The sequence below is a fragment of the Leucopleurus acutus genome (assembly GCF_964270905.1).
Source record: "Leucopleurus acutus genome assembly, chromosome: 13".
In the NCBI taxonomy this organism is placed as follows: Eukaryota; Metazoa; Chordata; class Mammalia; order Artiodactyla; family Delphinidae; genus Leucopleurus; species Leucopleurus acutus.
This window is the reverse complement of record NC_139155.1, coordinates 40,915,404-40,943,307: the sequence shown is the minus strand read 5'-3', so window position 1 is coordinate 40,943,307 and position 27,904 is coordinate 40,915,404. Positions and strand designations below refer to the sequence as shown.

At 39.6% G+C, this 27,904-nt stretch overlaps 1 protein-coding gene and 1 pseudogene across 2 annotated transcripts in view; one reads left to right on the top strand and one right to left on the bottom strand.

Annotated features, from left to right (window-relative positions):
- Nucleotides 1–73: 73 nt before the first annotated feature.
- LOC309970588 (transcription factor IIIA-like) lies at nucleotides 74–27,865 on the bottom strand (annotated as a pseudogene). Its single transcript has 2 exons — nucleotides 27,592–27,865; nucleotides 74–1,033 (listed from the first exon to the last, which is right to left on the bottom strand). The product of its transcript is annotated as a transcription factor IIIA-like (transcript).
- Nucleotides 27,796–27,904, top strand: part of MAPRE2 (microtubule associated protein RP/EB family member 2) — a 158,460-nt gene continuing 158,351 nt past the window's right edge. The window contains exon 1 of the mRNA XM_082853681.1: nucleotides 27,796–27,850. The gene's annotated coding sequence lies outside the window, so the exon portion shown is untranslated. The remainder of the gene's footprint in view (nucleotides 27,851–27,904) is intronic.

Genomic DNA, 27,904 nt, shown 5'->3' with positions numbered 1-27,904 from the left:
TCAAACAAGGCAGTCTGGTGTGTAGCTGGGGCCAGTGTCACCGCGGTGTAGGGCACATTGCTCTCAGTGCAGTTCAGCGACTCCCCATGTCTGGGCACAGATACACCCAGCCCTGTTTCCTTTTAGGAGGGGTGTACCCACTGAGCCGAGAGGCCAGACTCCATTTTTCACGAGATGGTCTCACTTTGAGCTTCATTTTCTTCTTTTCAGGGTCATGCACAGCAACTTGCCTGCTGAGGCTCTGCTTCCTGGCAGATGTCTTGCCACAGCCAGTGTGCTCACACTCAAACAGGTGCTACTCCTCGTGGAACAAGAGGATGTGGCTCTGGAGGTTGAACACGGTGGTTTAGGTGCAGCCACAGCCTTCCATGGGGCACCGACACACATCCCTCTCTGGAGCATGAATTCTCATGTGCTGCTTCAGGAAATCCTTGTGTTTAAATATTTTCTGGCACACGTCACATGTTATGTCCTCTTTATGGGTTTCTCTCACATGTTCCAGAAGCTCTGTCCATGTTTGTGCCACAAAAGAACATTCTTTTTGACCTATATAGCCCTCGTGGACCTTCCCATGTCACTTCAGACTGCTGGGGGAAGCAAAGTTTTTTCCACATCCTTTGTGGGTACACCTGAACAGCGGTTCATTGGTGTGCTGGCACTGATGGATTTTCAGCTGCTGATGCTTCTTAAAGGTCTTCTTACAACCTTAAAACTGCATACATATTGTTTGTGCTGGTTTTCATGTTTGCTTTCCAAATGTTTCTTCAAGTTTGATTTTGTGTTGAATTTTTGATCACAGCCACTAGCTGTACAAACAAAGGGCTTTTTTCCAGTGTGAACAGGGCATGGGAGCTGAGGTCGTAATCCCTGATGAAGGCCTTGGCACAACCTTCATGGTCACAAACAAACGGTTTCTTCCCCGTGTACTTGCACAGGTGCACGTCTAATTTCCGGGCCTTGTTGTAATTGGCGCTGCAGTCGGGGAAGGAGCAGATGAACCACTGAGGGGGCTCCGGGAGCTCCAGGGTAGGCTCTCACTGGCCACAAGGACCACATCAGCAATGGTGAGGGACGACACCACCTCAGCAACTGAGTCAGGCTGGCTCCAGGGTGCCTGGTGCCAGACACTCGGCTACATGCTGAGCCACATGCTGTGAACCGATGCTGACCATCTGCTCCAGGAGATCCTACACATGACCCCACTGCACTTCTGGGAGTGTGGCCCTGGTGGAGTGGGGCAGGGCTGGAGTGCCCACTCCAACTTTCTTTTGATTTCCATTTGCATGGAATATCTTTTTCCATCCCCTCACTTTCAGTCTGTATGTGTCCCTAGGTCTGAAGTGGGTCTCTTGTAGACAGCATATGTATGGGTCTTGTTTGGTATCCATTCAGCCAGTCTTTGTCTCTTGGTTGGAGCATTTAATCCATTTACATTTAAGGTAGTTATCGATATATATGTTCCTATTACCATTTCTTAATTGTTTTGGGTTTGTTATTGTAATCTTTTCCTTCTCTTGTGTTTCCTGCCTGGAGAAGTTCCTTTAGCATTTGTTTTAGAGCTGGTTTGGTGGTACTGAGTTCTCTTAGCTTTTGCTTGTCTGTAAAGCTTTTGATTTCTCTGTCAAATCTGAATGAGATCCTTGCTGGGTAGAGTTATCTTGGTTGTAGCTTTTTCCCTTTCATCACTTTAAATATGTCCTGCCACTCCTTTCTGGCTTGCAGAGTTTCTGCTGAAAGATCAGCTGTTAACCTTATGGGGATTCCCTTGTATGTTAATTGTTGCTTTTCCCTTGCTGCTTTTAATATTTTTTCTTTGTATTTATTTATTTATTTATTTTTGCGATACGCATGCCTCTCACTGTTGTGGCCTCTCCCATTGCGGAGCACAGGCCCTGGATGCACAGGCCCAGTGGCCATGGCTCACAGGCCCAGCTGCTCTGCGGCATGTGAGATCTTCCCGGACTGGGCCACAAATCCGTGTCCCCTGCATCTGCAGGCAGACTCTCAACCACTGCGCCACCAGGGAAGCCCTGTATTTAATTTTTGATAGTTTGATTAATATGTGTCTTGGCGTGTTTCTCCTTGGATTTATCCTGTATGGGACTTTCTGCACTTCCCGGACTTGACTGACATTTCCTTACCCATATTAGGGAAGTTTTCAACAATAATCTCTTCAAATATTTTCTCAGTCCTTTTCTTTTTCTCTTCTTCTTCTGGGACCCCTATATTTCAAATGTTGGTGTGTTTAATGTTGTCCCAGATGTCTCTGAGATTGTCCTCAATTCTTTTCATTCTTTTTTCTTTATTCTGCTCTGCAGTAGTTATTTCCACTATTTTATCTTCCAGGTCACTTATCCATTCTTCTGCCTCAGTTATTCTGCTATTGATTCCTTCTAGAGAATTTTTTATTTCATTTATTGTGTTGTTCATCATTGTTTGTTTGCTCTTTAGTTCTTCTAGGTCCTTGTTAAACATTTCTTGTGTTTTCTCCATTCTGTTTCCAAGATTTTGAATCATCTTCACTATCATTACTCTGAATTCTTTTTCAGGTAGACTGCCTATTTCTTCTTCATTTGTTTGGTCTGGTGGGTTTTTACCTTGCTCCTTCATCTGCTGTGTATTTCTCTGTCTTCTCATTTTGCTTAACTTACTGTGTTTGGTGTCTCCGTTTTGCAGGCTGCAGGTTTGTAGTTCCCGTTGTATTTCGTGTCTGCTCCCAGTAGCTAAGGTTGGTTCAGTGGGTTGTGTAGGCTTCCTGGTGGAGGGGACTGGTGCCTGTGTTCTGGTGGATGAGGCTGGATCTTGTCTTTCTGGTGGGCAGGACCACGTCCAGTGGTGTGTTTTGGGGTGTCTGTGAACTTATTATGATTTTAGGCAGCCTCTCTGCTAATGGGTGGTGTTGTGTTCTTGTCTTGCTAGTTGTTTGGCATAGGGTGTACAGCACTGTAGCTTGCTGGTTGTTGAGTGGAGCTGGGTCTTAGTGTTGAGGTGGAGATCTCTGGGAGAGCTTTTGCCATTTGATATTACATGGGGCTGGGAAGTCCCTGGTGGACCAATGTCCTGAACTCAGCTCTCCCACCTCAGAGGCTCAGGCCTGACACCCAGCCAGAGCACTGAGACCGTGTGAGCCACATGGCTCAGAAGAAAAGGGAGGAAAGAAAGAAAAAGAAAGAAAGAAAGAAAGAAAGAAAGAAAGAAAGAAAGAAAGAAAGAAAGAAAGAAAGAAAGGAAGGAAGGAAGGAAGGAAGGAAGGAAAGGAAGGAGGGAAGGAATGAAGAAATATAAATAAAATAAAGTTATTAAAATAGAAAAAATTACTAAGAATAAAAAATTAAAAAGTAATTTAAAAAAGAGTGAAAGAAAGAAGAGAGCAACCAAACCAAAAAACAAATCCACCAGTGATAACAAGTGCTAAAAACTATACAAAAAGAAAAAAAATGGACAGACTGAACCCCAGGCAAATGGCAAAAGCAAAGCTATACAGACAAAATCACACAAAGAAGCATATACATACACACTCACAAAAAGAGAAAAAGGAAAATATGTATATATATAAAGATAAACAAAGGAAGAGAGCAACCAAATCTACCAATGATAATAAGCTCTAAATACTAAACTAAGATAAACATAAAACCAGAAACAAATTAGATGCAGAAAGCAAACCCAATTCTACAGTTGCTCCCAAAGTCCACCACCTCAATTTTGGGATGATTCGTTGTCTATTCAGGTATTCCACAAATTCAGGGTACCTTAAGTTGATTGTGGAGATTTAATCTGCTGCTCCTGAGGCTGCTGGGAGAAATTTCCCTTTCTCTTCTTTGTTCGCACAGCTCCCGGGGTTCAGCTTTGGATTTGGCCCTGCCTCTGCGTGTAGGTTGCCTGAGGGCATATTTTGGGAAGCCTGAGGTCTTCTGCCAGCGTTCAGTAGGTGTTCTGTAGGAGTTGTTCCACATGTAGATGTATATCTGATGTATTTGTGGAGAGGAAGATGATCTCCATATCTTACTCCTCCTCCATCTTGAAGGTGCCCTAACAGAGAATTTTAAACAAACTATATTACTTTATTACATATCTGTGGATGAATCCACATAAAACTGGTACATTTAGAGTTACCAAACAGTTATAAATGTAATGAAAGAAGAAATGTTTACCTGAGATAATTACACTGCGAGGAAACAGATTTGATAATTGTGTGCTGACTTTTTCTGTAGGAGGTGAAATTATTTTCTTGGTCCTTCAGGGAGTCACTCTTCTTATTAACAAAGAGCATGCCTTTTTTTCCCCAAAGCCCCATCCTTAGGAACCATTAAGCATGATTTAAGTTGTCAGCAGATTAATTCGAACTTTTTACCAATAAACTATTCACATTTTTTCCTCCAATAATGAGTGATGGAATATGAAGGACGTGTGGAGTGTATTCACATTTGATAGTCATTTTTATCAGAACACTGCAAGCACATATTCTTAAACATTTATCACTGGACTACATTAAAATTGGTAGCAGACAAAAGAAATGAGAGGAGAATCATTATCTAAATTCCTAAAGTACAGAATGATGTGGCTATGACCTTTAATTAATATAATGCTTTATACACAAGAAAGTCTGTCATACATGCCTTATATTGTATAAGTGTTTATTTTAAATCAACATTAAAAGCCATGAGTATGTAAGATGCTGAGTCACACATATTTAAAGCTTTTGATCTTTGACCTGGAGAAGACCACATTCCAAATGACAGATGCCCTGAAATATGCATACAATATGAAAAGACAGCAGCATATCGTCACGTTGTACTTTTCCTCATACCTTGTAGAATTTCTTCATTGCCACCTTCTTCTCTTAAGCAAAAATAACTAGCTGTTCCAAAACATGGGCTGGTTTTATAAAATGATCTTTCATCTCTTCAGGGAAGATTAACTATGATCTCAACTGACCTCAAGAACATTACCGCAGAGCTACCAGCCACTCAAGCAGACCAACTCTGGAGATTATTGAAAGATGTATGGATAAAGCCTTTTATTCTCCTTAAGTGAATTCACTACTCCTCAATGTTTGGGGCTTGGATGAATAAGTCCAGGGGCTGCTGCTACTGTCTGGAAGGAAAATACAGCATATTAAAGAATGTCTATCAGGTTATCTTGCAAATCAGATCCCTTTCCAATCTAAAAATGTGGTATTGAGCTTGTAGAACCTCATGTTTAAATAAAAAGTTTTTCCTTAAAAAAAAAGCTTAAGACAAATTACTTTTAAAATATAAATACTTATTGATTCTCTTTATCAGTGACTGTTGTGTTGTCCAACATTAGGTACTTTTTTTCACTCCAACCAATTTATTCTACTCTGAATAACAGACTCATCAATCAAACAGTTTGTCTCTCTCCTGCCCTGAATGTGCTGATTGACCCGTTTTCTTCTAACAGGCAGTCAAGGCACAAATACAGATTATGGTCTGGGTTTTGCTTCTGCCTTAAAAAAAGTTCACACCAAGCAAGGTAACTGAAAGAAATGTTAGCTTTTCTGCCAGATCACGTTGAGCTTTGTTTATTGCTCTTTTGAAAGCATATTACACAGGACTCATTTGCTCCCTACTTTCTAAGCAGTTCTATGGAGGATGACAGAGTGGGTAAGCCTCAGATCCGGCTTCCGTTCAGGAGAGGGTTTAGGGAGGCTGTGGTGACAGTGCAGAGAAGTTCCTCCAGGCTGGCTGCCCGCCTACTTAATACCATGACACACAGAGCTGGACAGGACTACTGACTCTCCAGTGATTCCACAAAGTGGATAATGAAGCAACTCTATTTACTGACTACTAGGCAACTAGACCAGGACAATCAACTGTAATCACAGCTAATGGCTCACATAAATTGGATCATGCAGACCAAGGATCTAGCAGAAACTCAACTCCTTTCCTAGAATTTATTTTGCCAAAATATACTGTGTATCGAGTGTTCGTAGGGATCTCCACCCCATACCTGCAGCCACGTAGAGAAGCTGTGAAGAGGAGACCAGCTTTCTTCCAAATGGGAGCACTCCCTGCCTAAGAGGATTCCATTTGGGATGAATCTTTCTAGCAGCCTTCACATTGTACAGGACCACTCAGAAACTCTTCTCAGGGGTTACCATTCACTCTTATAACCATGTGTGGCCTATAATTTCTTTCAGCAGCCAATAGTTTCATTCAGGACCTAGTTTTATGGTAGAGTCACTAGCCCCATCTTTGAAGTCTCTCTACAAAGGTCTGAAGGATCCCCATCGTTTTATAACTAACTGAGTTGAGTTTTGTCTCATATTGGCCCATAAGCATGCTGTAGGCAGCAGCTATGGAACTTGACTTTGTATTACCCATAGTGCCCAGAAGAAGGCTTGGCACACAACAGATGCCAACTGACGTTATAGATTTCAGTAAATTAAAAACCTAATGCTTGACATGGAAGAGTGCAAATTGCTAAGTGATTTTGGAAATCAGAAGAACCGGTTCTGCTTTTCCTACACACAGAAAAATTATTTGTATTGTTAGGGCTATTACTTTATCCAAATACCTAACTGCAAATAATTACACTTCCTTATGATATCTTCAGAATATGTATGTAATTAGAAAGTGGCTCGGACAGAAAATGTTGTTTTAAAAAGTTTTATTGACAACTGATATTATGTTCCTCACTTTCGACTTTGGGGTTTACAAAATTTTAGATAACCAGGTGTTTACAAAATTTTAGATAACCAGAAGTTTCATTATGGTCATCACCTTAACACAAGACCAGCCCTGGCTCATGTATTATCGGTAATAATTTGCTTTAATCTCTACCAAACATGTTCCTTAAAAAAAAACTTAATTCAATAATGCTAAATATTAAACTAAAACTTTCCTATTTCCATTGTTACAATCACATGGTACCAGAAGGGTCTCAACCCTCAGTGCTAGTTCATTTACTTATTCTAAAATAAGTGTATTAATGCCCAGCAGTGCTAATCCTCTCTGAACAAATCACCATCTGTCTATATACACATGACTCATATTCTTTCCTTTCTCTAGTGATCCAAGAAACATGTTTATTCTATTCCTTTACATCTACATCTGGGAGTCTTATTAGTAGAAGTAAAAATAAATAACTTAGCTTAGCAAATCTGCCCTCTCCTGCAAATTCACAGTTACTATCCAGCACTCTGAAAATGCCTCATAGTTATTTTAAAAGGTTTGGCAATTTTGGAAATTTTAATTAGTTTTTTTGATCTTTAACTATTCTTATTTATATAAATACCTAACATTAAATTAGAGCAAATATCTTAAGTGGGAAAAAATAGCATAAGGGATGCTAGTGAGTACCCCATTAATATCCCTCGACCTTACTGCTTTGTGCATGTGTCCAGCACCTGTGTTCCTTTCCCTAAGGGCTTTTTCTAGCCACTATGCAACAGGTCAAAAATGCCAGGGAATCAGCCTCCCTCTACAGGAGCTCTCCACTAATGTGGAAGGGAATTAGTAAATAAATACTCCAGATCCCTTACACTGGAGGGGAGCAGATAACACGGAGGTGTGTGTTCTACATAAGCTCCCAAAGGACACCCCCCCCTGCCCGGTGGGATTGCACCCAGTAGCCCACAGTGGTACCTGGCCGGACAATGTCCCTTTTTATTGGCTGTCATCCCTCCCTGTCTTACTGCCCAATTCTCCTACTGAGGTTTGCATCACCTCCCAAGTAAACTTTTTGCATTCAATCTTTTTCTAATAGTCTACTTCTGTGAAAGCTTAAATTAAGACAGTTAGTGAGATAAGAGGTCCTGAGAAGCAGATCCTCAGGCTGGGACTCTAGAACTGAATGACTTACCGGCCAAAAGACAATGAGGGGTCCATTTCTTGTGGCAAGTGGAGTGATAACAATCCCAGACATGTTGTGGCAACCCAATTAATAAGCCACTCAGCAAGAATGAACTGGGGCATGATACAGATGGAAGAGGATGTATTGGATGATGCAGTAACTCCAGCATTTAGAATATTTGAGGGTAACAGTGATTAAGAATGACGAAATCGGCTTGTTGTTGTTAAGTGCAATTGAAGCTCTGAAGGAAGAAAAAGACAGGCAGACTCATGCTCCTACCAACTCAGCTCCTGTATTCCTTTGCCTGAGAGCATTCTTGGCCACTGAAGCCATTTTGCCCTTGTGTGCAGTAGACTTAAAGTGCTGGGAATTAATGACCTCCAGGAACAGCATTCAACCCATGAGCAACAGGTATTGGTGTATAAATACCCCAGCTCCCTCACCCTTAGAATAGATGACTCTGAGATGCATGTTCTACACTGGTTCCCAGAGTTTCCTCATTGGCATTAAACTCCAGTAGCCCACAGTGATAACTGGATTGATGATACACTTCTTAATAGTTGACTTCATTCTCTGTCTCCCTTCCCAGTTTGCTTTACATCCTACTTAATCTCCAGTCCTAGTCTCAGGGTCTGCTTTGGGGGACATCCAGATTAAATCAAATGGTCTTATCCATCATTAATATGACTTCAGTGTTGCACCTAAAGAACCAGGCAAAGCCATGAGGAATATGCAGAATCCAATCAGATATTATTTAAATATTTATAAAAGTTTGGGCCCTATCAGTTTAGAAAAATAGGAGACAAATTCAGAATAGACTCAAGGGATAAAGAGATTAGTTGACTCCTATTAATTGGTAAAGCAACTGCAAGGAGGAAGAATTGGATTTTGTATAAACTGAATTGGGACTTGAGTGGGCTGAGATATTACTCTTGTCAGGACCTGTTAAAGCCACTATACACAGGGCTCATGCTGCCCCAAGGCCTTGGCAGTGTCTCAGGACAACAAACATCCTATGATCCAAACAAAATTACATCAGATATGCAACCTTGTCCATCTAAGAAAGTCTTAGTAGAGTAACCTCAATTTACTGGCTTGAAATTTTTCTCTTTGTTCCCCACCCACCGCCCCAGGAAAAACTTTTAGATTAAGGGAAGAAGGTGAAAAGGTAAATTCAATATATAATATGCTTGTGCTAAATGTTAGAAAAAACATATGTGTAATTGGCATTGAGTGTAATAATGGAAAATAAAGGATCAGTCAAATGAATCTTGTGATTCCTATTTTAAACGTGCAGTTAGGTAATTCATTCAGACTTGTGATTTTAAATAGAAATATATAAAAGAATTATGGACTTTTAAGTAGTATTGTAACATTCAGAATAAGTAATATGTTTAGAATCCTCATGTTTATAAATATAATTTAATAGATTTTAAGAATAATTTAAATGCCTGGGAAGGTGTTTGTTCTGATAATTTAACTGATTTTAAAAAATTAAATATATTAAATTTATGTATACTCCTTAAAATTAATTTTTTAAATAGACTAGATTTATAAGCAGAATAATTGTATTTATAAGTTCAAATTTTAAAATGAAGGAAAAACTGGGGTTTGAATTTGCAACTTTCATAAATCAAATATTAAGTTTTACAAATCAAAGCAAGTATAAATTGTCCTGCTCTCAAAGACAACCAAAAGACTCACCCTTTCAAGAGTGGGATGCCGTGAAACCATGTTTATAACCACTATGGATTTTGTATCTTAAAAGGGGGCAGTCTAGAGCCCCCAAGTTCCCTGAATTACAAGTTCTCAATGATTTGCATTTTCAACCCTCTCACCCTCTTGTCTGAATTTCCTCTATCTACTGCCTGATTCTTTTTGGAATTATTTTCATAGTCTTCCTCTCCAGGCCACAGTCTCAGAGATAGTAAAAGGACCTCCAATTGCACTCTGCAACTGTGATCAACCCTATAAACAGCCATGCTAATGACATTCTCTACACCTCAACCATCCACAAGTTAAATCACATGGGAACTTTGTATCTCCTTTACTTCTTTTCCGCCTCCTTAAAATGATCAGAATAATGTCATTGTCTATGTCTGTTATCCTGATTAACTGAATTTTTACAATTATATGAGGGGAAAGTATCAATTCCTTTAAATAAATGAAACTGTTTTATGTTCAGGATTTGGGGTGTATGTGGGGATTTTTAAATTTGTTTTCTTTGTTTTACTTTAATGACTTAGCTAAAACATTTTCTTTCCTTATTAGAAGGAATCTTTATTTCAGTGAATTTCCTAGAAGGTTACAGGGCATTGTCCAGGGAAATAAAACAAAGCACTGCATTGCCCTGTTTTTCTAGGGAGTTCTGAATAGTAATGGTTGTATTTGCTTTACGTAATGGGCTTCTCAAAAAAAGATAAGTAAAATACTTAAACTTTTAAAAGTGTTGGTTACTGTTCACTGCCATAAATCCGTCAGAAGGTGAGGCTAAAAGACCCAAATATTCCATCTGTCTGATTCACTGCCACTCTTATATAAAATGCAAGCAGCAGGCAGTTGAGAATTCCCAATCTGCCCCACCCCAAGTCCAAGCCCAAATCCTGTGGCTGCCAACCTCATCTGGAATCTCTGTGTTGCTTGGAAATCCTGTGACTAAAACTTAGAAATTTTGCTTTCATGCTTTCAAGTTCCCAAGTCTGATCCTACTCAACTCTCAGCAGATGAAACCACTAACTTCACCAAGAAAATAAAGACTATCCCTTATCTTTCCTTGCACAGCCATCCAGCTAACATGTCTTGAAGCACTAGGCAGTATGCTAGAAAGAATATACCTAGAGAAAAGTAAGATTCAGTCTCTGCCTTCCAGAAAAGCATTGCCTAGTGAAGAGGAGGATGTGGGAAAAAATAATTTAAACAAAAGATAGTAAGTGTAGCTGAGTGAGATGGGACTGTCATTCACAGTTTTATAAAAACAACTGGAAGTAAAAAATGTAGTTACCTGGGGTTTTTCCCTGAATTCATTCTAACTATTTCCTAATTTCTAATTTATGATCATTCTCCTATCTTTAACTTCTGCTGGATCCCTTTTAGAAAAATGTAAATGTAAGACACATTCCAAATCATTTTTAAAATTCAAATCAGTCTAATAAATTATAATAGTGCTTAAGACCTTAGTTCCTAGGATAGTGCATTGCTGAATTATTTACAGCATGATGTGAGCGCAAAATAAATAGGGCTTTTTAAAAACCAGTGAATCACAATGACCTCAGGTCACCAATGACCATTTTTAGTGACAGGAATATATATGTGAACAGAAAGATGTCATGAATTGATGACCATAACCTTGAACCAGGGTTCAAAAACTCTAAAATTGTATTCTGTCTTTGCTAATGACACAGATCATAACTTCATGCAATAAAACTTCATTTCATTTCAGCCCTTTCTTTCTAGTCCAGTGGAAGTCCACCTCTACCACTAACTACTCCATGACAGCACGTAAGTCTCTTGAACACTAAAAGAATCATAATAACCTGCCTAACTCACATAAATATTATGGGATTCATATCACATAATAGATCCAAAAATATGTTTCAAAGTTTTTACAAAATACTACATAGAGGAGAAAATGTATGATATTATTATTATTAATACTCATGTGTGGAAGAGCCTGAAATAGTAAAATTGGTGGGGTAGATTTTGAAACCATTTGAAACTAAAGTAATAAAAAATGATAGAGTCCAAGAAAAAGAAAAATAGACATTGAAAAGTCATCTATTGCTAGGCCATTCCAAGCAGTGATCTACAGATCCCTTGAAAGGAAAAGATTTGCTCCCATTTCCAATATGTGGAACTAAGTGTTCTGTATCAGTCTAGTTTATATCAGTTTTAAGCAGTACAGCAAAACCAACTCCTAGGTTTTTAAATTTCTTCTTGAACCATTCCAAAACTACAGGGACATCCAGCTCACTGTATAGTCCTAGGAGTATGAGCCATATCCTTCCAAGTGTCCTGAGAATTTACATTCCATCTTTCTTAAAAATAACTTTTATCAAATGTAAAACATCATATTTTTTCATCAAGTCTAAATTATTATTGAATATAAGATACACCATTTTTTTAATATACACTACAAAAGGAAGTTCTACTAAACTATGGCATGCCATGACACATCCCAATTCCAGAGATTTTAAAATGAAAAAAAAAATTATGTCTTAGAATCAATGAATATAATAATTACTGTCTTATTATAAAAGGAATCCATATTTCTTGAAAAATTGCCAAAGACTGTGTATTAGCAGAAACATGGTTGCAAGCAACAGAAAAACTAGATTAAATAAGAGTTTGCGTAACTGGAAATCCATTGGAAGGACAGAGGTTAGGGTTGGTTTCATTCAGGGCCTGAAGGCTATCTCAAAAGAAGTTTCTTTCCACTCTCTGATCTGCCTTCCATGGTGTCAGCCTTCCTGAGACAAACTTCTTTCATGGTATGGGTTCCAGGTGTCCCATCTGCACCTCAATCCACACTGAAGATAGGGCTTCTATCCTGGCACTCCAAGCAAGAATTCTGAAATTCACCTGTACTCTTAAGATCATCTCCATCATCTCACCTCACCTGAGCTGTAACTGCTGCTTAGAAAATGCAAATGTACGTGAAAAGTACACGGACTGCATGGGGAAGGGAGTAATACCCAACCAGAAAATCTGCCTATTGCTAGAAAAAAACCAAAAAAACAAAAAACAATGGGGAAGGGGGGGAATTGCTTGAAATCTGTGATGGTTAATTTTATGCGTCAACTTGGCTAGGCTCTGGTGCCCAGTTGCTTGGCCAAACGCTAGTCTAGATGTTGCTGTGAGGGTATTTTTAAGACGTAATTAGATTACCCTCCATAATGTGGGTGGGCCTCAAAAATGACTGAGCTTTTCCACAGAATAAGGAATTCTCCTCAAGAATGCAACATCAACGCTTATCTGCGTCTTCAGCCTCCTGGCCTGCCCTACAGATTTCGGACTTGCCAGCCCCCTCAATCATCCTACAATTGTGGGAGCCAATTCCTTAATCTCTCTCATTCTCTCACTCTCCCCACCCTAACCCCCAGGAATACCATTTTAAAATATTTTCTCCAACTTTATTTATTTATTTTTCTATGCATAAAAACATATGGAAACATTTTACTCAAATGACATCATACTGGATATGCAAGACTCAGAACTTTTTTTTTTTATAACATCTTTATTAGAGTACAGTTGCTTTACAGTGGTGTGCTAGTTTCTGCTTTATAACAAAGTGAATCAGTTATACATATGCATATGTCCCCATATCTCTTCCCCCTTATCTCCCTCCCTCCCACCCTCCCTATCCCACCCCTCTAGGCCGTCACAAAGCACTGAGCTGATCTCCCTGTGCTATGTGGATGCTTCCCACTAGCTCTCTTTTTTACGTTTGGCAGTGTATATATGTCCATGCCACTCTCTCACTTTGTCCCAGCTTACCCTTCCCCCTCCCCGTATCCTCAAGTCCGTTGTCTAGTAGGTCTGCATCTTTATTCCCGTCTTGCCCCTAGGTTCTTCTGACCATTTTTTTTCTTTTTTTAGATTCCATATATATGTGTTAGCATACAGTATTTGTTTCCTTATTTATTTTCATTTTGGATGATCTGTCTATTGGTGAAAGTGTGGTGTTAAAATCCCCTACTATTATTGTGTTACTGTCAATTTCCCCTTTTATGACTGTTAGTATTTGCCTTATATATTGAGGTGCCCCTATGTTGGGTGCATAAATACTTACAGTTGTTAATACCTTCTTCTTGGATCGCTCCTTTTTGTTTTTTGTTTTTTTTTTTAACATCTTTATTGGGGTATAATTGCTCTACAATGGTGTGTTAGTTTCTGCTTTATAACAAAGTGAATCAGTCATACATAAACATATGTTCCCATATGTCTTCCCTGTTGCGTCTCCCTCCCTCCCACCCTCTCTATCCCACCCCTCCAGGCTGTCACAAAGCACCGAGCCAATATCCCTGTGCCATGTGGCTGCTTCCCACTAGCTATCTACCTTACTACGTTTGTTAGTGTGTATATGCCCATGACTCTCTCTCGCTCTGTCACAGCTCACCCTTCCCCCTCCCCATAACCTCAAGTACGTTCTCTAGGAGGTCTGCATCTTTATTCCTGCTTTACCCCTAGGTTCTTCATGACATTTTTTTTCTTAAATTCCATATATATGTGTTAGCATACGGTATTTGTCTTTTTCTTTCTGACTTACTTCACTCTGAATGACAGACTCTAGGTCTATCCACCTCATTACAAATAGCTCAATTTCGTTTCTTTTTATGGCTGAGTAATATTCCATTGTATATATGTGCCACATCTTCTTTATCCATTCATCCGATGACGGGCACTTAGGTTGTTTCCATCTCCAGGCTATTGTAAATAGAGCTGCAATGAACATTTTGGTACATGACTCTTTTTGAATTTTGGTTTTCTCAGGGTATATGCCCAGTAGTGGGATTGCTGGGTCATATGGTAGTTCTATTTGTAGTTTTTTAAGGAACCTCCATACTGTTCTCCATAGTGGCTGAACCAATTCACATTCCCACCAGCAGTGCAAGAGGGTTCCCTTTTCTCCACACCCTCTCCAGCATTTATTGTTTGTAGATTTTTTGATGATGGCCATTCTGACTGGTGTGAGATGATATCTCATTGTAGTTTTGATTTGCATTTCTCTAATGATTAATGATGTTGAGCATTCTTTCATGTGTTTGTTGGCAGTCTGTATATCTTCTTTGGAGAAATGTCTATTTAGGTCTTCTGCCCATTTTTGGATTGGGTTGTTTGTTTTCTTGTTATTGAGCTGCATGAGCTGCTTGTAAATTTTGGAGATTAATCCTTTGTCGGTTGCTTCATTTGCAAATATTTTCTCCCATTCTGAGGGTTGTCTTTTGGTCCTGTTTATGGTTTCCTTTGCTGTGCAAAAGCTTTGAAGTTTCATTAGGTCCCATTTGTTTATTTTTGTTTTTATTTCCATTACTCTAGGAGGTGGGTCAGAAAGGATCTTGCTGTGATTTATGTCATAGAGTGTTCTGCCTATGTTTTCCTCTAAGAGTTTGATAGTTTCTGGCCTTACATTTAGGTCTTTAATCCATTTTGAGCTTATTTTTGTGTATGGTGTTAGGGAGTGATCTAATCTCATACTTTTACATGTACCTGTCCAGTTTTCCCAGCACCACTTATTGAAGAGGCTGTCCTTTCTCCATTGTACATTACTACCACCTTTATCAAAGATAAGGTGTCCATATGTGCATGGGTTTATCTCTGGGCTTTCTATCCTGTTCCATTGATCTATCTTTCTGTTTTTGTGCCAGTACCATACCGTCTTGATAACTGTAGCTTTGTAGTATAGTCTGAAGTCAGGGAGCCTGATTCCTCCAGTTCCTTCTTTCGTTCTCAAGATTGCTTTGGCTATTCGGGGTCTTTTGTGTTTCCATACAAATTGTGAAATTTTTTGTTCTAGTTCTGTGAAAAATGCCAGTGGTAGTTTGATAGGGATTGCATTGAATCTATAGATTGCTTTGGGTAGTAGAGTCATTTTCACAATGTTGATTCTTCCAATCCAAGAACATGGTATATCTCTCCATCTATTTGTATCATCTTTAATTTCTTTCATCAGTGTCTTATAATTTTCTGCATACAGGTCTTTTGTCTCCTTAGGTAGGTTTATTCCTAGATATTTTATTCTTTTTGTTGCAATGGTAAATGGGAGTGTTTTCTTGATTTCACTTTCAGATTTTTCATCATTAGTATATAGGAATGCCAGAGATTTCTGTGCATTAATTTTGTATCCTGCCACTTTACCAAATTCATTGATTATCTCTAGTAGTTTTCTGGTAGCATCTTTAGGGTTCTCTATGTATAGGATCATGTCATCTGCAAACAGTGACAGCTTTACTTCTTCTTTTCCGATTTGGATTCCTTTTATTTCCTTTTCTTCTCTGATTGCTGTGGCTAAAACTTCCAAAACAATGTTGAATAATAGTGGTGAGAGTGGGCAACCTTGTCTTGTTCCTGATCTTAGTGGAAATGCTTTCAGTTTTTCACCATTGAGGACGATGTTTGCTGTGGGCTTGTCATATATGGCCTTTATTATGTTGAGGAAAGTTCCCTCTATGCCTACTTTCTGCAGGGTTTTTATCATAAATGGGTGTTGAATTTTGTCAAAAGCTTTCTCTGCATCTATTGAGATGATCATATGGTTTTTCTCCTTCAATTTGTTAATATGGTTTATCACATTGATAGATTTGCGTATATTGAAGAATCCTTGCATTCCTGGAATAAACCCCACTTGATCATGCTGTATGATCCTTTTAATGTGCTGTTGGATTCTGTTTGCTAGTATTTTGTTGAGGATTTTTGCATCTATGTTCATCAGTGATATTGGCCTGTAGTTTTCTTTCTTTGTGACATCCTTGTCTGGTTTTGGTATCAAGGTGATGGTGGCCTCGTAGAAGGAGTTTGGGAGTGGTCCTCCCTCTGCTATATTTTGGAAGAGTTTGAGAAGGATAGGTGTTAGCTCTTCTCTAAATGTTTGATAGAATTCGCCTGTAAAGCCATCTGGTCCTGGGCTTTTCTTTGTTGGAAGGTTTTTAATCACAGTTTCAATTTCAGTGCTTGTGATTGGTCTGTTCATATTTTCTATTTCTTCGTGATTCAGTCTTGGCAGGTTGTGCATTTCTAAGAATTTGTCCATTTCTTCCAGATTGTCCATTTTATTGGCATAGAGTTGCTTGTAGTAATCTCTCATGATCTCTTTTATCTCTGCAGTGTCAGTTGTTACCTCTCCTTTTTCATTTCTAATTCTATTGATTTGAAGACTCAGAACTTTTGAATTTTGGTTTTGTCCCTTTATTTGTTAAGGTGATCATTTTTCCATGCCCTTAAATATTTTAACGTGATTTTTTTTTAGCAGTTACCAAATAATCCATTACATAACTGAACTATAATCCGTTTGACTGTTTCTGGGCTTTTGGATGATTTCATTTTATTCTCTAAATACACAGCCCTCTCTCCTGATGTGAAAAGCCAGTTAGGAGCCACTTCTGGAATCTGAGGCCTCCAGAGGTCAGGACCAAAAGGGTTGCACTTGGCAGGTATACGCTCATCTCCTGACTCATCAACCTGTATAAATTAAGTACGTACAGCTTTTTATATGTCAGAGAAAAGTGTTGCACTTGGGGCTGGCTAGAGCTTATTATGAATAAAGAGTGTGTTGCCAATGCAGGGTTTAGCCAGAATGATCTGACCTGGCATCAAAAACATATCACTCTTCTGGAGATAACCACGAAGATCTGCACCTACCATGAAGGTCTTTGGGGCAGTGACGTAGACCTCTGGTCCCTGCTCCTAAGTCATCATCACTTTAAGGGCATACATTTGTTTTCAAGTAACATAGTAATGTTTGTGACTTGTCCAAAAATGTGTTTACTCTTGCAAGATCCTCAAAAGAATTAAAACAACAACACCAAGGAAAATAAAAGGAGGAAGACGAGTTATGAATGGGCCTGTATGGAATCTCAGTAGGAACATATTCTGTATCCTATATTTACTGATTCACACTCCTAATTATGAGAGAAAACTGAATGTGCGCTCATGAGTGGTGAACAGAATGGACATTCTTGAAGAACAAAGAAACATATGGCCGCCTGGCAGACCACACCAGCATTTCTCCGAAGCACAATTGCCTGGGGGGTTTCTGGACCTGACACCCCTGCCACTGCAGATTTCACTCTCCATCCATTACCTTCATTGACAGAGGGCCTGATGCAAGTCCCCAGAGACAACATACAGCTCCCAGCAGCTGGATTTCTCTGAAACAGTTAAGTGGCATTTTTTCCCAATTACTCTTCTCAGACTTTAGATGGAGGGAAAAAAACATTTTGTGAAATGGTGAGACTAATGACAACAATTAATTTGCGGCTGTGGTGAAATGCAATTTTAGCAAGACATTGAAATGTAGCATATGATTATAGCGTTTCTTCAAGAAACGGATTTCTAGGTCTCCTGTTCTAGTATTTTAATATATTTTATGAATTTCCTTTTTATTTATTTACTTATTTGTCATATTTTAGAGATAACTTTGCTTTTCAATGCTGGGTTTTATTTTTAAGACTATATTTAACCGTCCTACCTAAATATCACTGGGAAACTCATGTAAAATGTATTTGAGGTCTTTAGAATATCTGCAAGCTGAAAGAAGATTGAAAAAACTCCCAGGTGCTGAAAGATTAAAGTTGTTGTACGTGTGAAAGGAATGACCTCACAATAAACTTATGCTAAACTGAGTTTTAAAAAACATTAGTGGAGTGGCTAAATTATAGATAAATAATACAATATGATAAAGAAGATTTAAATTTTTTTAAGGAAGGGAAATAATTCAAATCAACACAAATTTATCAGTCTACTCTGTTCCTTTATTTATTTATATATTCATTCAATCATTCAAAAATATTTAGTTATCATCTATCATGTCCCAGGCACAGTTCAGCACACTGGACACAGAACAGTAAACAAAACAGACAAAAATTCTTGCCCTCATGGGGCTTACGCTCTAGTGGAGAGAGATGTGCCCCTGAATTAAATTCCAATTTAATGACGATGACAGTGCATAAGTGCTTGAGATGTTAAATAATAAAAATGCCACAAAACCATGATATAAGAAATTTCAAATTTTAAATAAATGCTTATTTGGCATTATTTACTTATAACATCTTATTTATGAGGTTAAAAATAGAATTGTATGAAACCTGAAAATTAAACTGCTAAATTATCCACAGATTCTTAGTAAGTATTGGGTTGGCCAAAAAGTGCCTTCGGTTTTTAAGTAAAAATAAAAGACATTTTTCATTTTCACCAAGAACTTTATTAAACAATGTATTCACCCTTTTGTTCCACTACCTTCTGCCATTTTTCAGGCAACTTCATAATTCCACCTTCCCAAAACTTTCTATCTTTTTGAGCAAAGAACTATTCCAGGTGCCTTTTACAGTCTTCCAGGGAATGAAATTTTTTTCCATTAAGAGAATTCTGGAAAGACCGAAATAAATGGAAATCCGAAGGTGCAGTGTCTGGTGAATACAGCGGATGAATCAGAACTTCCCAGCCAAGCTGTTACAGTTTTTGCCTGGTCATCAAAGAAACATGCGGTCTTGAGCTTCCCTGGTGGCGTAGTGGTTGAGAGTCCGCCTGCAGATGCAGGGGACGCAGGTTCGTGCCCCGGTCCAGGAAGATCCCACATTGCCGCGGAGCGGCTGGGCCCGTGAGCCATGGCCGCTGAGCCTGCACGTCCTGAGCCTGTGCTCCGCAACGGGAGAGGCCACAGCCGTGGGAGGCCCGCGTACGGCAAAAAAAAAAAAAGAAAGAAAAAAGAAACATGCGGTCTTGAGTTATCCTGATGGAAGATTATGCGTTTTCTGTTGACTAATTCCAGACGCTTTTCATCGAGAGCTGTTTTCAGTTGGTCTAATTGAGAGGTACTTGTTGGAATTAATTGTTTGGTTTTCCAGAAGGAGCTCATCATAGAGGACTCCCTTCCAATCCCACCATATACACAACATCACCATTTTGGTTCTAAAGACCGGCCTTCCGTGTGATTGGTGGTGGTTCATTTCGCTTGCCCCACAATCTCTTTTATTGTACAGTATGCACTTTTCATTGCCCGTCACAATTTGTTTTAAAAACGGAACATTTTCATTGCATTTAAGTAGGGAATCACATGCGGAAATACAGTCAAGAAGGTTTTTTTCGCTTAACTTATGTGGAACCCAAACATCAAAGCAATTCACATAACCAAGCTTGTGCAAATGATTTTCAGCACTTGATTTGGATATTTTGAGTATGTCGTCTATCTCCCACGTGGTATAACATTGATTGTTCTCAGTTAATGTCTTGATTTGATCACTATCGACTTCAACTGGTCTACCCGACCATGGAGAATTGTCCAGTGAGAAACCTCCAGCATGAAACTTTGCAAACCACTCTGGACACGTTCGATCAGTCACAGCACCTTCTCCATACACTGCACAAACCTTTTTTTTTTTGTTTCAGTTGCGTTTTTACCTTTCTTGAAATAATAAAACGTAATATGATGAAAATGTTCCTTTTTTCTTCCATCTTCAATATTAAAATGGCTACACAAAAATTCACCGATTTTGATGTCTTTGTTTTAATGCACGCTGATATGACAGCTGTCACAATACAATCTAAGAAAATTGTTTCTAATGAAGTTAAAGCCAACTAAGTGCTACTAGAGCCATCTTACAGAGAAAAAACAAACGAACCTTTCGGCCAACCCATTATAAGGTAAGGAACTGGGGGAAATGGCATTATATGAAAGGCATCCTTATAACTGAGCAAAAACATGCTTTGACAGGTTGGTCAATAAACAACATGGAGAGGATGGAGGATATCACACCAGAGTTTCACAATGTTCGAGATTCCTGAAGAAGGGATATATGTACAGCAGAATCAGAAAACACTCACAATTTCTACAGTATAATAAAAGAACTGGCTGATGTGAACAACAGGGTTTTAGGTGTGGAAAGACAGAATGTGGCGCAGACTAAGGGGAGATCAAGATGGCGGAGTAGGAGACATGGAGCTCACCTTACCCCACAAAAGCAAAATGGGTGTAAGAGAGAGTGACTACCTTACAGTAAACTATAGCCTCAGTGACACTTGAGAAATAACAAAATAGTAAAAAGAGTAAACATGGAAATTCACCAAAGGACAATATACTTTTAAAGAGCTTAGTAGAATGCAGAACTAGCCTAAATGTCAAATTAAAATTCTAAGATTGTCTGTTTAGTGATGATGTCTTACCCTTACGCAATGGTATGCTGATTCTTAATCATTTTCATTTCATTATAAATAATTACAGATGTTAAACTGTTGTGTTACTTTGTCTCTAGGTGGAGGAATATTTTTAGGACCAGCAGTTGTAGAAAGGGCTACAGATTGAGAAATTAAAGGTATATAAAATCTGTATAAGCTTTCCTTAGCTTCAGAATTATATTTAAAACATCCATTAGTCAATCTCCAGGGAATCCTTTGGGCACCTCTGACTTAACACATCCTAAACTGAACTCTTTATCTTGTTCAATATCCCATTTCTTCATCTCAAGTAACAGTTCCACCATTCACTCAGACTAGCAAGCTACAAACCTGGGAATCCCTCTCTCTCTCTCTCTTTCTCTCTCTCTCTCTCTCTCTCTCTCACACACACACACACACACTTTAACTGAAGACCACATTCTTCAATGATCTCTCCATCACCATCATCATTTTTCTTCTTGATCATCAGCTTTCCTCTGGATCACAATACTAGCCTTCTGGCTGATCTTCTGAACACTGGTCTCTCATTCTCCATTCCACACTGTTGCCTAAGTCATCTTCCTAAAAACGAACCTGACCATAGGCACCTTTGCTCTAATACCTTTATTGGCTCCCTTCTGCCTACACATTACTATAGGTAAAACATTTCTTATCTCACATATACATATTCATTTGTAAATAATATAGATACACAACTACTGCATTAACATATTGTACACATAAGAAAACGTATCATAAAACTTGAAATTTTAAAGGGCAAGATAAAATATATGTTATTTTATATTCTATTTGTTAATGGTAGATAAAATATTTTGCTATCATTAAAATGTTATTTAGTGAGAGTAATGTGGTTGAATATGCTTCGTAATTTCTATAAAGATTTATTGCCTTGTGATAAAGCAACTTAAAATCTGGTTCTAAGTGCAGTTTATTTCAATGTTTACTTTCATGGCTGTCAGGGCTGCAGCATACATTTTACAAAGAGCCCCATATACAAACGGAGGAAGTGTATCATTGGATGAGATTGTGATACTCATTTTTCATAATCATCCACCAATTTTGCAAGGACTTTTGTGAAAATTGACTAATGCTTGTGTTATTCATGCTATCTTCAACCTTTTAAAGTCATTTATCCATTCCACGAGGCTTAGATTAGTCAACCGAGGTAATACACATAGATCCACTTAACCAAGCACACATAAAATGTTAATTAATTGCAGTTGTTTTCAGAGTTAGGAAGGAGGATAGGGACACCTCTTCAATGTTGTGGATCCCAACACTTCCTTCAGTATTCTTTGCACCTGATAAGTCCCTCTGTCTGTCTGACATTACAAACACACAAGGGCACCAATGTCAATCCATATGTTACTAAGTCCTTTCTCATATTTTCAGTTTTCACACTTCCTTCCCACACTCCAGTGTATCAGCTCACACAACCCTAGTGTGTTCTTACCCCACGTAGGAGACCACTGGCCAGTATATTACATCCAGACATCTCAGCTAGGCCCTTCCTAGTCTACCCCACTGGGGTCACCCTTCCAACACCCTATCCTTCAGCCACATGGAACTTCTCATCATTCTTTGATCGTATCTCTGGTCAATCTCTGATCAGATCTTTGCTTTCCCATTCCGCCTCTGGAATACTCTGCCCACACACTCTGTCTCACCTCAAATCATCCTCGCCTGGTACTCTCTTCTTCATCCTTCAAGACTCAACCCAACTGTGAGCCCTTCTCTGATGTTCTTCCTCACTGTCCAGTATTCTCTTAACATATTATTCATACCTTTAATACCCCTCAAGCCACACTATGCACACTCCATGTTTCCCTATCCTGTAAGTCCCTTGAGACCAAAGACCATTTGGGCAACCACAGGCACCTAACTTGGTGACTGCCCAGTAAAAGGCATCACAAAACTGTTTGTTGGATAAATTACAACTTAGCAAGAGTTAAGCAATTTTAAAATTAGAAAAGCTGAAGAAGAGCAAACTTCTTTTGAAGAATCAAAGACTTCTTTCTAGGAGGTTCTGAGAAGACACAAGGAATCAATTACCTATTATTCTCACACTGGTTGACCAACCCACGGACAGAACATAGGAGAATCAAAAAGAAAATGCAATTGGCAAGATAGTCTTTAATAAATCAAAACTAGCTTTCAAGTCAACAAAAATTGACTGAATTGTCTCCCAAGGGATCCCAAAGTGAGACAGTGATGATCCCACTGGTCCCTAGAAGCTCCACGGAACTGCCATAGAAAACTTAAACAGGTTTCATCTCTTGGCCTCAGACTTCATCCTTTAAGAGATAATTACTAATCAACAAATTAATTAAGTATATCAGCTGCTGTCGAAATGTGCTGTGATAAAAATACTGAATACAATTGATTCTCCTACAATTGTTCTACTGTGTTCTAAGCAGCATATAGAAATATATGTCCAACTTATTTCTTTGTATATGAGTTTTTTTCAGTGTGGTATAAACATAGACCTCTATGCCACAATAGCTTTTTATGAGCCAAGGTAACATTTTGTTCCTTTTGATGTACATTAAACATAGCTTATGATGTATACACCAATATGTAGTATATAATAAGCATATTTCCTCTCTGCCATTCTGTAGTATCTTATGGAGGCAGCACTTTTTGCCAGTAGACATAGCTAGAAATTAGGACTTGGATCAGTCATTTAAGTTCTCTCTTTAACGTCATCTATGAAATAACAATGCTTTTTAGCTATCTCACAAATATTTACTCATAAGAGCTCACACATTGTTTTGAAGGTGGCATTGATTTTTATTCCAACATTTACTCTGTAACTAGACACTAGAGTCATCACAAGGCAGTGATCCCTGTGAAGCTGTCCTCTTATGCCACCTTTACTGCTCATCTTGATAAATGCTATCATATCTTGGTAATGAACACATCCATCTCCATCTTACATGGTATTACTGATACATTTGTAAGGGGTTCACTGCAGCATATCTCTTGAGGTTATGATTTATACTTAGAGCACTATTACAGCTTAGCAAAGACTCAGAGTTAAAAATAAATCAGATAAAATGAAAAGGATTTGAGCAAACAATTTAAAATATTAATTGATAAACTCTGCCTCTCCTTTTTAATCTCCCATGTTAGATATTTGTGGAAATGTGGGATTGAAGCTTTCAGAATATAGCCTTAGGAAGATACTGGTGTTATATAAAAATATTTATTTGGGAACTGTTTTATGAGAGGTAAATGTTTCAAAAGGGGTATCACTGATGGATGTGGACAGAGACAATATAAAATTGTTGTGATCAAAGGCACTATTTTAGTGCCCAACAACATATTATAATATCCTATATCTGTACAGCGTCTTAGAGTTTACAGCATTCATCAATGCTTTATCCTTTTTAGGCACGTGAAGCGTTGGGAGATGTAGGGAGCAAGTTTAGTTGACAGCATCTCTGCTCTTTAGGGAAAGAAGCCTGAAAGCTTATTGAAAACCATGATTTTATTTTACTCCCAATGATAAGTGATTTTATTCCCCTTGCTTATGGACTGATTTTTATACTCAGGGCTACATTTCAACATTCTCTTGAAGACAAGAACATTCTTTGTCAAGGGCATAATTTGTCTCAGTCAATCATAGGAGAAATATGGGACAATTTGCAACTGTTAAAATATTTCCTTCTTGAGATACACATTCATTCCTCAAGTAGAGAATGACCAACAAAGTCAGCAAAATTAGCACATTTGCTTGTGTCAATGTAAGCTTACTTATTTAATGGTTGGTGTGTTCCTCAGGGTATAATCAAGATGTAAGATACTTCCCCGCTCTTGTGTGACAGAGGAGTTTGGATGATCAATTCCTGGAAAGACTGACCTTGACTGAATCATAAGGTGACCCTGACAGGCAGAGAGACAGAATTTCTCACTTATAAGTGTCTGTCTACATAATATCAATATTGTATCATAACAGCAATGGTGTTGTTTTCCCAAAGGCTCCACATGCAGCTTCCTCAAACTGGTCATCTACACTCACCCTCTACTATAACTAGGCTGTTTTCAGTTTAATTTTATCCCTAACCCTCCTATGTAGTAGTAGAGTGGATTCCTATGGTAGACACTACTCATGCCCCCCAAGATTTCTACTTCCCCATTCCTTCTGAGCACATACCCTCTTAAAGTTAGGTAATGACCATGCCCCTTCCTTTGACTGGGTGAAAGCATTTAAGGTTTGGTGCACAGTTTTCCATATTCTCTTCCCTTACCGTGGTGCTCATGGAGAGGTCACAGGAATGAAGCAGGCTAGATGGTGATTCACCCTGAGAGCTGCCCTGGAGACTTTGCATTGAGCGGGAAATTAATTTTTGTCATATGAAGCAAAGCCACTGAGATTTTGGTGGTGTCTGTCACAGCAGCATAATCTAGGCTACTCTGAAGGGTGCAGTCTCCCACCCGATCAGTTCACCTTGATCGCCATTTATGCAGCAGCCCACAGCAGCATATGTGGCTGTTATACTAGCGAGTTGTGTTTACACATGAGTTGGCCCCAGTCATTATTGAAGGAGAGTCTCACAGAAATATCTGGTAGCAGCAAGAAGGTGGCTGGAGCAATCATACTGTGTGAGCCACACCCCTGACAGGTCCATGAATTAGCACTGAGGGCTTTCCAATGCAAATGATCATCTTGATTTATTACTGAGGAGGTATCCATTTTATGAGAGGAGAGAGGAGTTTAATTTAGAACACGCTGAAACTTCTAGGCTAGTGGGGAAAATCAGTGGAAATGCCTAGCAAGTAATTGGTAATCCAGAAATGGAGCTTGGAAATGGGTCAAGAATGTGGGTATAGATTCAGAAGTAATCTCCACACACTTGAAAGGTGAAAATAAGATAGAAATAAAATTTCCAAGGGAAATAGCAGAAAGTGAGAAAAATAAAAAGCCAAGAAAAGAGTCTTAGGAAACAGTGATATGGGGACGGGCAGAGAGAGGAGAAGCAAAGAAGGGAAATATGGGAACTATGATGACAATACCCATTCATTTTGAAAGCTAAGAATACCATATCTTCATTAATAAATTCATTTCCAGTTAAATTTCAAGGTTTTTAATGAGGATAAAAAATGTACTACTCCGTAATAATCCATTTACTCCCTCGGAGATTAAAATAGATTACCCATCCGACAGGCACCTGGACATTATCTGTAATAAAAAGCAAAATGATTTTTTAATTCAATGTCCCAGAACTAATTTATCAAGATTTAGAGTTTTTCAGAAGAAACAGAAGAACTTTTAAACATGTGTGATTTGCTCTGCATTATGGTTGTTCATTTATTTAACAAACTTATTCTACACATCTGGTGGTGTTAGGTGCCCTTGGGCATAGAGTACTTAGCCTCGGGCAGGCTGCCTCATCCCCTGAGCCCATTTCACACACTGCTTCCCCTGCTGGTATGTTGGACTTCGTGCCAGCTTTGCTCCCGCAAGGATGCCCCCAAGAGCTAATTAGCTAACGTTTGTTAAACCCTAGGTTTGTGGGCCAGGCACTACACTAGGTGCTTTAAATGGGTTTTCTCACTTAATCTTCAAGATTGAGTTGGAGCATCCCTATTTTACAGCTGTGGAGGCTTAAGTGTTAAGAAATTGCCTAGGGACTTCTGTGGTGGTCCAGTGGGTAAGATTCCGCACTCCCCATGCAGGGAGCCCGGCTTCCATCCCTGGTCAGGGATCCCACATGCATGCCGCAACTAAGAGTTCAAATGTCGCAACTGAAGATCCCGCATGCTGCAACTAAGACCTGACACAGCCAAATAAATAAATAAATATTTTTAAAGGAAGGGAGGGAGGGAGGGAGGGAGGGAGGGAGGAAGGAAGGAAGGAAGGAAGGAAGGAAGGAAGGAAGGAAGGAAGGAAGGAAGGAAGGAAGGAAGGAAAAAAAGAAACTTGCCTAAAGTCACAAAGCTATTAAGTGGTGCAGTCATGACTCAAAATACGCTGGCCAACGCCAAAAGGGTGCTCTGAACCTTGCTACTCAAAGTGTGGTCCTCAAACCAGCAACACTGATGTTACCTAAGAGTTTGCAAAAATACAGACTCTCAGGTCCAACCTCAGACCCATTGAAACAGAATTTGGTTTTAACAAGGCCCCCAGATGATCCCTCTGCACATTAAAGTTTGGGAAGCACAGAGCAAAGTCACTCCACTCTGCAGACTTCACTTTAATGGATGCTGGGGAGATGGGGACAAGCTTTCTGCTGAGTTGCAATTTGGGGGAGAACAAAGGTATATGTGTGTTCTCCAAGGGCAAAAGGAAGGATTCAGACAACAGGTTCTTGCAGTTTCAAACACTGGAGATCAGCAACAGTCAGGACCATTTCCAAAAGCAGCAGATACTGAGCTGGGTGCTGAAGCCAGAACATTTTCTCAATTCATTTCATTAAAACTCCGTGTGCTCTTCCAGGTGGACAAGTGCCCACATCGATAATCTGGAGTTAGCGCCTCCAGCCTGATTCCATTTCCCAAACAGAGTCCAGATCTCAACCAGCACCAACAAGCAGATTTCAAACCTCAGTAGAACTTGCTATTACTTATTACATTGTTTATCATATTGTTCAGCTTAGAATTGCCTAGTTTAATTAATAATGTTCAGGACAAAACTAGTTTGCTCTGCAGTATCCATTGTTCCCCAGGTATGAGTACAAACACTTGGTGTAAAAAGCAGATGCAAGTCGGTTGGTGTGCAGGCCCCCAGTTACAGGTACTTGATTCAGGGTGTGGGGTCGCCTCTTAAGTCCCCTTTCTGAGCCGCGCCGGCCTCCTCCCTCTCGGCTGGGGCCCAACAGTTCGGCTCCTTTCACCGGCTACCACTTTATTCCTTGTCACCAACTCACCCTGGCTTCCTAGGGCCCTAACCAGCGTTAGGGACTGACCCGCCGGCGGGTCGCCTCCGACCTGCCCAGGCCTGTCGGCGGCGGCCGTCCCCACCTGCACCCCGCACCCCCCGGGAAGGGGTGGCCCTGGCCGGGCTGTCACGGGTGGCCCCGCCGGGCGGCGGCGTTGGCAGACGGCGAGTCACGTGTGGCGGAGGGGGCGGAGCGCGACCGGCCGGGTGGGTGGAGAAAACAAAGCCCCCAGCTGTCAGTAGAGGAAGGAGGCGACGGCGCCGGAGCAGGTGAGTCAAGTGCATTTAAAGCGGTACCGCCCTGGCGCACCCGGACACCCCCAG